The following is a 13,538-nucleotide window of genomic DNA, read 5'->3' on the forward strand; positions in this document are numbered from 1 at the left end:
GATATATATAGATAATCTTTTCAAGAAGCTTTCCTGTAAAGGAGAGTTGAAGCAATACAATCACGAATGGAGGTTGGACATTGTCAGTCAGAGTAATAGTAAAGCCAATATAATTTGAGTGCTATGTTAAGCACTTTATGAGTGGTTTCAATTTAGTCCACAGATCAGCCCCATGTGGCACATACTATTACTCTCTCCATTTTACCTGTGAGTTAATAGAGGCTCAGAGAGTAAGTAGCATTCCTAAACTCACCCTGCTGGGATTTCAGTGCAGGCCGTTCAGTGCGGTGTTTTCACGGTTAAACCACTGCACTGTTCTGTCTCACCGTATGGTAATGGGTATATTTGGAAAGTCCACAGATTCTGCCCTGGATTTGCTGCTTAGGTTCTACAGGACTTCTCACAACTCAGCTTAACTTTTCTGGGCATGTTATCTGTGTGTACCACACACGTATTGATGGATGTCTGGAAAAGAGGAAGAACTGTACAAAAACACTTCTGTTTCACAACACCTCCACAGTCGTGAAGAGGTTTGAAACAGGAACACATCGTCCATGCCTCAAAAGGAACAAATAGATATTTCAGGAATCCTGACGACTACTCTTTTCTCTGTCCCTCAGAAGGCAAGGAAAATTACCGCCTCACATAAAGGAAGTGATTTTAATAGAGATAGAGTGTTCCAGGGGGACCTGGTGGAAAACACTTGACGTCAAACATGATGAAGTTTCTGAAAAGAACCTTGAGAAGCAACTGCTCTGACTGAGAGAAGGAAAAATGACATAACCGGGGTCCCCTGGGCTGGTGTGATGTGATCTGGGTGGAGTGTGACGGGAGGATGGAGAGCACGGGGGTCCTCTGGAAGGACACTGGGAGTGCCGTGGAGGGAAGCATGGCCTCATGGGTCCTCTGTAGTGAGGATGTTGAGTCCTCTGTTTGCAATTCCAAAAGCATTCAGGTCCCTCTGCTGTAGAAATATGACCTGGAAAAATGACTCTCTATCTTCCTCTTTTATTACTATGATGAATATAACAGGATATGCTGTTTTTATTTAATTTGAAGAATGAAATATCACTTGTTCCCTGATGACAATAATGTTCTAGCCTTTGCAGTGATACATCACCAAAATCTTGCCTCGAATCCTGCCTCCTACTCTTATAATCCTATGGAATAAAACTAAAAATTCATGATATAACATACTGTGAAACTTAGATGCTTGATGAATGAATCTGCACTCTTTGTAATATGGCTTCTGCCCACATTTGCAGCCCCTCCTTTTTCCACCCCCTTCTAGGTACACCAAATCTACACACGTACCAGACGTTTCCACAGTTTGTTTCATCTCTCTGACTTGGGTGTGATGCCTTTGTGTATTTCCCCGTGTTGTCTGCTTAGCAAACTTTCACTTGTCCGGTGAAACTCAGCTCACACATCTCAGCTTCTTCAGACCCTCAGGGGTTACTTCCACTGCTCTCTCCCTGCACAATCCTACACGTTCCTGCCGGGACCTTTTCTGTTGAGATCAGGGATTAAACCGCATTCATCTTTGTAGCATGACAGCCAAGGAAAGTGTCCAGGATATAATAAGTAACCAGGACATGTTTGCTCAATAATTACCCTATAAATGGCGAGTTGGGGGTACAGTTCTAGGTCTCGTGGTGTCCCTTGGTCCTACCGTGTTCAGAACAGCATTTTAGGAACTAGGGTGTTTTAATCAGGGTCCTTATGAGAAAGAGATGCACGTGTAGATGAGGTAATTGAGAAGACTGGAAAAGGGAAACTTTTCACAAAGGTGTAGGCAGAGTTAAGGGAGACCACCAAGAGGTGATGAAACATGTAGGGCCGATGTGAGGGACGGGTTTCCAGACATGGAGAGAGCTACAGCTGAGCTACCGTGTAGGACAGGAGCTATGGCCTTGGAGGTAGGAAAGCAACATGCTGCCAGGCAGGGAGGGAAACCGAGAGATCCTTAGCCAACTAGCTTCTCCAGCTGCTCGCTGTTCACCCACAGGTGCTCCCCAGTGGCCCATCCCAACCAGAAACCAGAGGGTAAAAGATCCAGTTGTTGTAGGCTAAAAATTTCAACCTCTTGAGGCTCTATGCTTATAAAATGAATGTGTATATATACAGTCATGTTTAAGTTCTTAAGTTACCAGTAAGCTAGTCTCATGAGTCTATTTTCATTCTAATCCAAACTCAACACGTAGGGCATCACTCAACATTTTATCGTCCATCACAATCAGCTCAATCAAGAAAAAGTCATTGTGCAGGTAATGGTTCCTCTAGAAATGTGTTTCCCCGTTCCCCCTGCACCTCCACTTCTGGGCTTGTAGCTTTCCCTTTGTACTGCATCAGGCCAGACTATTTTAACGGCAAGGAAGAGAAACTCAACAGAGACTAACAGAAGCAGGAGAGAAAAGTAGGGAACATAGGGCTAAAGCTGGACTGTGGCTCATCCGGATCCAGAGCCTGCAAGGGCTCTGCCTTCCCTGGGTTCTCCTTGTCTCCTTACAGACTCTCATCTCACCATGGAGTGATGGTCACTTGTAAGCCTCATGTAGATTCTCATTTGTCCACTTTACCAACTTCAGGGAAAATACATTGTGCCCTGCTGGCTGTGACACATGTCCTGTTGTCCCCAAGGAGCTTGGTCCGGGCCTTATGCCCACCACTGTGCCAGGAGAACAGGTGAGATGGCGGAGGAGTAAAACTCCATTAACTCTTGGAATCTCTCTTTCTCTGTGTCTGTTTTTCTTTCTGTTTTTTGATCTGTCATCTATCCATCTATCTAGAAATTCATCTATCTTTGTATGAAGTAATAGTGCTTTGAATTACGTTGATTTGAATTAAACTGCAGGGATGAATGGGAAGAAGGGAAGGATGTGAAAAGGGATAAAGGATGTAGGTGTGCCGTTGCTCCACCTTCATTTTGCCCGGGAGACACCATACATCACAATAAGCCCCAGTTACTTCCGAGGAACGCTCATCCTTAAAAGCCCTAGGCCTAACTTCTGTTCTACGCCGTGACTTGAGACCAGTGGGATGTAGACATGAATATCTAAAGGAGGCACCAGGATCCACCCCGCTAAACTGTAAAGTGCCTCCTACACCCCTTCTTTCCTTCTGTTCTCTCTCACCTCCCAGTTCCTCGGTTAACTTAGGCGGGCAGGCTGGTCCCTGCCAAGTGACTCAGCCCAGGGAAGCTGAAGTTTGCCAGTGCTGCAAAAATAAATGTATCTGCAGTTCTGTTATCTCATCTCAAAAACTCATCTAAATGTCACCATCTCATCTACAATACAGTGTGTTTATTTTGATAGAAAACGATGTGCCCACCTGGTGTTTCAGGAAAACTGGTGGCAGAGCTTTCTGCTTTGCCCTGTACCTCCTGGCACACTGCTCGGAATACCTCAGTCCAACAGGCAGGGCTGCGTTGGGTAGGACCCTGGCGGTACAACTGCCTGCTGGAAATCCATCCTACTGTTCGAAGTGTTAGTTTCCCTGAGTGTTTTGACAATTACTAAAAGTCCCCAAATGAGGAATCAGCAGTCATGCCAACACCCATGAGGTATTTCAGACTGTTATCATGTTCCTGGTGATCTCAGTATCTATTTTTTTAATCAAGTTGGCATTTTTGAAGAGAAAAAGCCTTTCCTATGATTCTGAGCCGGAGATGGCTGTTAAATGGACACACTGTATCTGGCAATTTGACAGGGCCATCGGCCATTTTAGAATCTAAAGACGATCAGGCTGCAAGAACGAATGCACGTGGGCTCTTTTCCTCTGCTGACCTACCCCTCTTGTTTTACTCCCAGGGGGAGTGCATTGGACCACTGTTCTTTGCCACCCCTGGTTCTATCTGCAGGGAAGCTCCTCCTTGTTCATCTTTCTCCTTGGCCATATCTGATGTGGGTGTTAGAATAGGCGCTGAAATTTGACTCTTTTCCTCAAAAGTTTGGGACCTAAAGATTGTTTTCGGCCTCATACAGTAGGAGGATTTTCTTTTTTAAAGCCAGAGTGTGATTTCTTTCGCAGTGCAATCCCTTCAAAAATTAGCGGTCTTTTGATCTTCTCGCTTTAGGTTCCAAGGGCCAGCAACCACACACAAAATTCTTTGCTAGGAAGAATTTTCAAACCTGATGTATTTCTCTGCTTCCTTGCTCTGTGTCTGTGCCCCAATCCCCTCTCTCAAGTCAATGGCCTTCTTTTGGGGCTCTGTGGAACTGTGCATGGGACGTCTACAGTCTTCTTATGATCTTTGCCCAGAAAACTTTACTCAGCTGAGAAGTTTTATTAGACCTGTTCCTTGAATGTCTTCTAACATCTCATCTTTCACTATCTGGCATCTTCAGACATAGCAAGATCCCACCCTCTGAACTCTGTTTTCTTTCAAACCAATAATAGCCAATAGACACTAGTGCTCTCATCTAATTCATCCATTTCTCTTAAAACTACAAGTTAAAGGTACCTATTCTGTCTACTGAGTTACTGGAAGCAACAATTTTCCCAGTTACTCTTCCACAGTTTAAAATGGGAAGCTAATTTCTCATATATCCTCTCCTCTGACATGGACTGTCTTGATGCCTAACAGTGAAGACAATGCCATGTATTGTAGCTTATTTTAAAGCAATCTGATTCAACATACCAACTTCATTAGTCAGGTTACACCAAGGAATACATAAGTAAATGTACTCTCAAATCATAGTGATTTAATGCAATTAACGTTTATTTCTCATTCATATCCCCATTGAAAACAGGCTGGGCAGCCCTTCTCCCTCTCATATGGTCCCATGTGGAACCCCTGGCTTCCTAAGTTGCCACAGAAGAGAAAGAGAGGAGGACTGCACAATGACTGTAAAAGCCAAGCCTGGAAGGAGGTTCACATCGTTATTGCCTGCACTCCTCCAGCCAAGAGCTCAGGCATCGGGCCCTATTTAGCTGCAGTGCAATCTAGGACATGTAGCCTTGCTGTGTGACCTGGAGGAGGGGATGTTGTAATAAACACATAACGTTTTCTCCACTATCTGCAACTACAAGCTAGCAGTTAAGTGCACCGATTCTGACTTGACCGACCACGTATTGGTCATGGGACATTAAGCAAGTTACTTAATCTCCGTGTGCTTCAGTTTCTTTCTCCCAGTAAAATGGGGACCATGAAATGGTAACTACATCAGAGGGTCACAGGTTTATATGAAACACTCAGACAAACCTGGCCCACAGTAAGTGCTGTAGAAGGTTATGTAAGTGTTACCTGGCAAATTGTTGAAATGTCAGTACAGAGCACGCTGGGATCATAAGCAGATGTGCCAGTTTATATTGTCTACTTGACTAGGATGATAGATTATTTTAAAATCCTAGCCCAGGTGGATCCAAGACTGAAATAATGTGTCCCTCTCATTCTGTGTTCCATTATTTTAACTCATTTCAATTTTGCATGATTTATTGTAGGTTGCGTGTTAAACCAAAGGGAGGAGACCCTAGTGATAGTTCTTCAGATGGGGCTCATTCGGGACTCACTCAGGGAGTGTTCTTCATAAAGCCTGTGGAGGAATTCTCTGGTTGATGAAGGCCAAATTCACCAGGAAGTGAATCTGTATCAGAAAATGTTATCTTTCCTTCATAAAACAATTTATTTGTTTACCAAAACTTTGTAAGTGTTTCATGTGTGCCAGACACTGAGTTAAACAAAAGCTAGACATACTTTTAACATAAATAAATAATTTTAAAAATGATTGATTTTCCCTCTGGTGGCAGAAGCCTACCGTGTGCCTGTGGAGTAGAATTTGTTATTATCTACGTTTTTATAAATGAGAAATTAGAATTTTAAAAGCTACCATAGATGCTTCCTTCTTTTTTTTTTTTTTCCTTTCTGGCCATCCGCATTTATTCCTCTTTTTTTTTTTCCCTTTACTTTCTCCAGCATAGGCAACACATAGTCACCACAAGAAGTCAGTGGTCAATGGAACAGGTCACTGTGATTTATCAGGTGATGAAGCTTGTCAGTGAAACCAGCCAATGAGATTTAAAAAGCAGAGAAGAGAGCTTCTAGGGAAGTTCCATGCCGGGCATCTGATCATTTCTCCTGGTGCCTTAAATGGAGGAACACTTGTCTGGCTCGAATATTTCAAGTCACTTATTCTAATCTTTTCTTATGGTATCAACTGTCTTCAGTTTCTTGTCAAAGCTGTCATTGGTTGATTTCTGTGCAGTCCTCATGTCTGAAAAGTCAGCATCTCGTCCACTGCGTGCTTGGTCCACTTTAACAGACTGGTTTCGCAGGCAACATCAATGATGAATGAATCCTGTGTGGCGACAGCTTGCTTGGTGCTTCTGACCTAGGTGCTTTAAAACTCATTACTGTTACCTACTGGGGCTTTTCTAATGGGTTTAAGATAGATAGTGCTACCATTAACATGATTCTGCCCTTATGTGATCTTGATTTTCATGTTCCCTGTTTGTGTGTCGTTACTTGTCATTGTTAGTCACTATTAATAGACTTACTTTTTTAAAAAAAGTCAATTTACAATTTGGGAAACTATATACTATGTACCATTGAGAAAAGAAAGACATTTACTACAAAGTTACGTCTAAACAACAGACATTTGACCCAAGATAGCACTACTTTAATGTAGAATTTGTGCATTTAATATTATAAGTAAAACCAAGTCTGTGCTAAAATAGTGCCCTGCAGTACTCCCTGTAGTGGGTGTTGGTTATCTGCTCAAGATTTCGTCTTCCATGCGATTCTGATGGGGCTGGCACACATGTTAGTCTGTCTCTCTCCTTCCTCAGGTGGGAACATGCTCCAGGCTAGGCAAGCAAATAAACTTCCTTCTTGTGATCAGTTCTAGAATGTGACTCAAGCTCAAGGCCAATCACTTTTTGTCAAGGTTTAATATATGGATAATGGGAGATATGATGTACCTCTCCTCCTTGGGGATTACAAACAATAAAGGCGATGGAAACTGGAGCCGTCACAGACATCTTTCCTTCTCGAATGGAGGAAACCATCCACACTAAGAGAGAGTGGGAATCACTCATAAAGATAATCATCTAATTTAGCACATAAAAATACTTTATTACCAATCCTTCCTCTGGTGTAGAGTATAAAATCCGGACTCTCCCTGCATTCCTATATGAATCATTTATGCTAATTTAGACTTCAGTCTTGGCGGCTTTAGATACCTCTTGGCTTAGGAAGGTCAGAGAACCCTGGTGGACAGCCCACAAAGACTGCTTTCAGTAAGGGAGAAAAATTGGGGTTAACAGGGGAAAAAAAGTGGAATAAATGTGGATGACCAGAAAGGAAACAAAAAAGAAGGAAAAAAGGAAATTTATAAACCATGAGCCATAAGCCACCAAATCTGGATTGAAAACCACATTGGGATCAAACTTGGTGATTGCTTAGAGAATTAAAATAGATGAAACAGACAGTAGATTTTATGTATATAAATCTGTTTTTTTGATACATAGAGCATTGAATTTGTGGGAGGAAATCTCATGATCAGAGGGAAGCAATTAAATGGAGGAGATCCAGAAAGAAAAGCATAGGATTAAACCCTCAGAAAAGTAAGTGACTGTCTTATTTACACAATTATTGGGAAATAAATTATTTCACAGAAGAATGTCTAGATTGAAGGAACTTGCCCTAGTCAGTAATCAAACTCTTAAAAAATGTTAACTCTTTTGAAGAAAAACTTTATACATCAGTGTATTTCTGTATTTATGTTATTATGATTGCATTCCTTCTTCAAAAGAACATATGAAGTGTAAAAAATAAATTTTGGTGTCTAGATTTTAATATTATTATTATTACTATTATCACTTAGTGATAGAAAGGTACCACTTATCTCTTTCTATTATTGCTTGAATGCCTTTATGATGTCAGTGGCTGGTCACTTTTTGTGCCCTCACTTGCTACAGAAAAGGAATCATGTGTTAAGCCAGAGACAGTAAGCATAAACTTAAAACCATTCTAAGCTACGCTATTTGCCAGCTACTTCAGATTCTCAGCAAATCTAATTGTCCCCCCTTTCTCTTGTGCGCAATCACTCATTTGTTCTTACCTATTCTTGTGCATCTCATGGTGCCCTACATATAAAGGTAGCCTGATGTTTGATGTTAAAGTAATACTCGTATGTGTGATATGTACACACACACACACACACAAACACACACAGAATAAGGTATAAAGTGCATAGTATAAAGAAGGAAAGGAGTTGTTAGTTAATGATTTAATAATAGAAAATTATAGCTATATTTATATACTTGAAGATGTAGCAAAATGAGTGAGAGTAAGAAAGAAATTAAGGTAAAGACTTTGGTACAGAAATTTCAGACAGATGGCGGTCCTAAAATTCAAATTCTGAAATTCCAACTAAAAAAAGAATTTCAATGTAAAGATTGAAAATTATTTCAAGAAATATTTGGCCCACATTATATTCTATAGTACTTCTAAATTACATGAACCAAACTGTTTCAGCCAAGAACATTTAGTGCCTTTGAGCAAACAATGACCAACATAATTTATGATACTTACAGAATGACCTTTAGATAACAGTCATGACCTGTTTGAAGCCAAGGACAAGTCTTGTTCATTTTTGTCTTTCCTCAATTTCTAGCCTAGAATTGTACATAGCAAATGCTTAAAAAAGGCTTACAATAAAGAAGATGTGATACACACACACGCGCACACACACATATATACAGTGAAATACTACTCAGCCATAAAAAGAATGGAATAATGCCATTTGCAGCAACGTGGATGGACCTAGAGATGATCATACTAAGTGAAGTATGTCAGACAGAGAAAGACAAACATCATATGATATCACATATGTAGAATCTAAAATATGATACAAATGAACTAATTTACAAAACAGAAACAGACTCATAGACCTAGAAAGCAAACTTGGGTTACCCAAGGTGAAAGGAGGGAGGGATAAATTAGGAATTTGGAATTAGCAGATACAAACTACTACATATAAAACAGATAAACAGCAAGGTTCTACTGTACAACACAGGGGACTATATTCAGTGTCTTGTAATAACCTATAATGGAAAAGAACATGCAAGCTGACTGAGTCACTTTGCTGTACACCGGAAACTAGAGTTTTGGTGGAGCTTCATCTGACTGGAGGTGGGGTAACTCTCTCTCCCACTGTTCTACAGCCTCTTTGGAAGCCAAGCTGCATTTGATAAGGAAATACCAGCAACTGGTCCAAGTGCAGTTGTAAAAGTTGAGGTGGAAGCAGAGAAATAAGTAGGCGGGTTACTATTGACCTTGGCCAGACTTGAGCTACTAAGAGATCTGACTGTGGCTGTGTGTGACGGTGGGGCTGACAGGAAGAGGCAGACAGAAGAGCTGTTTATGATTGGCCAAAGCTTAGAATTAGGTGTACTGCGGCGGTAAAGGGGGAAAGAGGGGAATACTTAGGTTCCTGCCAGGTGATGAGAAAGCATGCCCCCAAATGCATAAAGATTCAGGAAGTAGTTTGTTCATTATTTCCAATAGGAAAATATTGAAGTTGAGGTAACTGCCATTCAGTTGGAGATACCCAGAAGGCAGATAAACATGGAGTGAAACTCAGAGAGATTAACACTCTAGAAAAAGATATTGAGAACTGTTAGCTTGAGGGGTGAGGCGGTTATTAAACGTGATTAAAGTCACTCAAAAGTGTTCGTAGAGTAGAAAAAAAGATAGAGAATCAAGGAGAGGAATCCTAGAAATAAGCAGAATTTAAAGAACTCTGCTGTGCTTCCCAAGACCAAGGCTTGATTCCTTCAAGACATTCTTTAACATTTGTGCTTAATTGTTAAGCAACTTTTATACTAATAAATTATGTTTGGATTCCAATAAACATTATTTTAAAAATAATAAATAACTGAATACAATAAAAAGAATAGATTAAAATAATATAAACATATAAATATAAAATAAAATATAAACAAATATAACACAATAAATAAAATTAAAATATAATGTATTATAGATATAAAAAGATAATGTAAATAAATTTACTATATGTACTATCGATAAATAACACAAAAATTAAGTAAGTATAAAATCAGATATCAAAAATTACAGATATGATAACCATTAACTTGCTATTTGTGTAATTGCTCTATATATTAAGTGATCTATTATAAAATATGAGTGGTAGAAGCCATCAAAAGTGTAAAGAAACAAAAATATGAATGATTTTTATCACTTGAAGACAATTTTCACTTATAAATCGGTTTATTTACTTCCAGAAACTTGTCTATGGAAAGCATAAAGTATGCTTACATTATTTAAAATAAAATTAGAATAATGCTGTATATTTATTTTGTGTTATTTTTATTTACTTATTAAGGTAAAATTAGCATACACGAAAATTCACATATTTTGAAATTTTGAAAATATGTGAATTTTCGTGTATGCTAATTTTGTAGAATAGATAAACAAGATTACACTGTATAGCACAGGGAAATATACACAAAATGTTATGATAAATCACAGAGAAAAAAATGTGACAATGAGTGTGTATATGTCCATGAATGACTGAAAAATTGTGCTGAACACTGGAATTTGACACAACACTGTAAAATGATTATGAATCAATAAAAAATGTAATAAAAAAAAAAGAAAATTCACATATTTTAAAAACACAGTTCCATGAATTTGGGGCCATGGATATACCCACATACCCGACACTCTCATCAAAATATGGAATGGCTCCATCACCCTTTCCTTATGTTCTTTTCCAATCAATCCCTTCAACCACTGGAAAACCCCTGAATTCATTTTGCCTATTCTAGAACTTTATTAAAATGGAAGCACCCAGAATATATTCTTTATTCGTCCTGCTGCTTTTGATAGCAGAATGTTTTAGAGAGCTGTCCGTGTACTTACCGTGTGTCAGTGGTTTGCGTTGCTAGGGAGCATCACAGTTTGTTTGTCCACTCACCTGCTGCTGGACATTTGGGGTATTTTCATTTTGGGGTTATTAGGAAAAGACCTCTGATCGTGTTTTTACAAATTTCATGAAAACATGTTTTCACTTCTTCTGACTTTCAAAACTCTAAGATAATAAATTTATTATTATTCATTATTATTATTATTATTTTTATTCATGCCACTGAATTTAATTTGTTACAGCAGCATTAGCAAACATTTTCTTTTATTATGTTCAGAACTGGCTTAGTCTAATAGCCTATGAGAAGACATAGCACATCAAAACCTATCTAAATTCTTTCCAAATTGCTCCAGAAAGTCATGTTACTTTAACTATGATTCCGAAATACAAGACACCTTAAGTCAGACATCCTTTCTAAATGCAGAGTTCTTAAATGAAAGGGAAAAAAGATGTGTATGTTCATGTGTGCTGGGAGGCAGGCAAGAAAAAATACTTGGAATTATATTTTTGCCTTAAAAAGAAGCACCTGTTATTGACACAATGATTTCCAATAATCTGAGAATATCTGCCGATAATGAAATGTGTTCAATTTTGTAAAAGTTAGGATACAATTGACATGTGAGAAAATTGTCTTCTTATTCCACTGCTCTTCAGACAAATTAAACAGCACCGAAAGCCTCCCTTTCCACTGGCACCGAACACCACACCTGGTACTTGGCATCCCGCACCTAATTCTCCTGTGTGACAGATTTCATCTAGTCTCCCTCTTAATCGACATGAAGAGGTGACCCGCAGACATTTCTGCACTGCTCCTTTTCCCATTTACACTATAACTTTATCTGTGTAGGTGTAATTAGCATTTCCACTGAACCAACAGCAAGGCTGATAAAAGAATGCAAGTGAGATGAAAGAGGCCGTTTTTGATCTTTGATCTCAAATGCCAGCATAAGCAGTAAAGTACGTGGCCTTGATCCAAGACTTCTTTACATGTATTATGTATTTTAACTTCCTGTGTCAAGAAACAGGTAATGCTTTACCAAGAATGTAGACTAACTGGTTTGATTAGTTTTATTTATTTTAAAAACATTTAATGAAAAGGAACAGAAAGCATATGATTTCTTTAATTTGGGGTTTCATGAAAACCTACATATCTAACGCTTCAGTTAAACTTTGAAAACTACATTCAAGAACGGTTAATTCATTAAAAAGGGGAAATAAAGGGAAAAGGTGAGCTTAAAATTTGACTTCATTATAGCAACACAGCAAACTAGCTCTGATTAAGAATTTAATTTCCTTACCAAGCAATTACCTTCTGGTTCATAAAACTTTGTGTTAGTCTACTCACAATTTTCCCCCAAGACAAATTTTATAAACAATAGATTATAGTCATTTTTCCATTTTCATTTAAATCTGAGAGTCAGAGGCCTGGAGGTAGGAAAAACAGCTCTTACATGCGGTATCACCCTCCTTTTTTATTTTCTTGACAAATCACCATCCTGTTAAATCAATGTGTATAAAGTGCCTATTGTGGGCATTATTCTGAAATGCCAAGCATATAAAGAAAGTAAGACACATTCTCAGCTTGAAACGTGCCTAAAAAGAACAAATAAAATCTATCCACTATTTTTAAAGATCTATTTTTTAATCTCAAAAGCAACAGGTTCAATTTTTAATTATTCTTAATGACTTTTTTTTGCTGGTGAATTAAAATTCTAAAAATATATATATGTAAAGACAACACTCCCCCCACTCGAGGGCCATAGTTAAACAGACTCCTTAAAGGGCGAACAACTTGCCCAGGTTTGCCCGAGGAAGTCTCAGTTTTAAAATTGAAATCCTGTATGCTGAAAACCCTCTACATCCCAAGCAAGCTGGGACAGGTGGTCACCCTACTTATACATGACCACATTCAAGTTAGTCAAATTTTAAAAGCATTCATGGTTTTCTTGTGTATGCCTAGCCCTCTGCTAGGAATAGTATATGACCTAATTATTGCTCAAACCAAGAGTCTGATCTTTTGACAAAGTAACACACAGAGTTAAATAGAATGCTTTAGTGTTGTTTCTCTCTTTATTCGAAAAAGCAACAAGAAAATTCAGTGCCTCATATTATTTAAACAATGAATAAAAGCAAACGTTCAGATCATCCAGTTCTCAGTTACAGCCCCTCTAACAATCACTTCACTCTCATAGTATCGCATTCTGGCCTAATTGTACTGGGAATAATCAGCTGAACAGAAGCAGTTTATAATTGCTGAAGGAACAGTAAATTTGAGTTATTTCACTTTGGGGCCTTGTATCTATATTTTTAAGAGACAGTGCGAATAAACATCTGTTTTTTAAACTGATTTAGATGAAATGTTTCAGGACCTGAGGGAAAGGTATTACATACCATTAGCTTTTTCAAAAACGTTACCGTTAAGGTAATTTGGAACCTAAAACAAACACACTAACTGAATCCAAGAATGGTATCTTTTCCTTTCATATGACTAAGATGAAGCCCCGGAAGCTATCCTTTGGCTTCAAACTTGTACAAGTTTATGGACTGATATTATTAACTGAGTGAACTGAGGTCTCCATTTCGATTTGGCCATGCAAATATCTCGTGTTCAAATTTTTTTCGACTTGTATTTTTTTTAAATCATGG

This window comes from Vicugna pacos, chromosome 25 (assembly GCF_048564905.1).
Source record: "Vicugna pacos chromosome 25, VicPac4, whole genome shotgun sequence".
Taxonomy (NCBI): Eukaryota; Metazoa; Chordata; class Mammalia; order Artiodactyla; family Camelidae; genus Vicugna; species Vicugna pacos.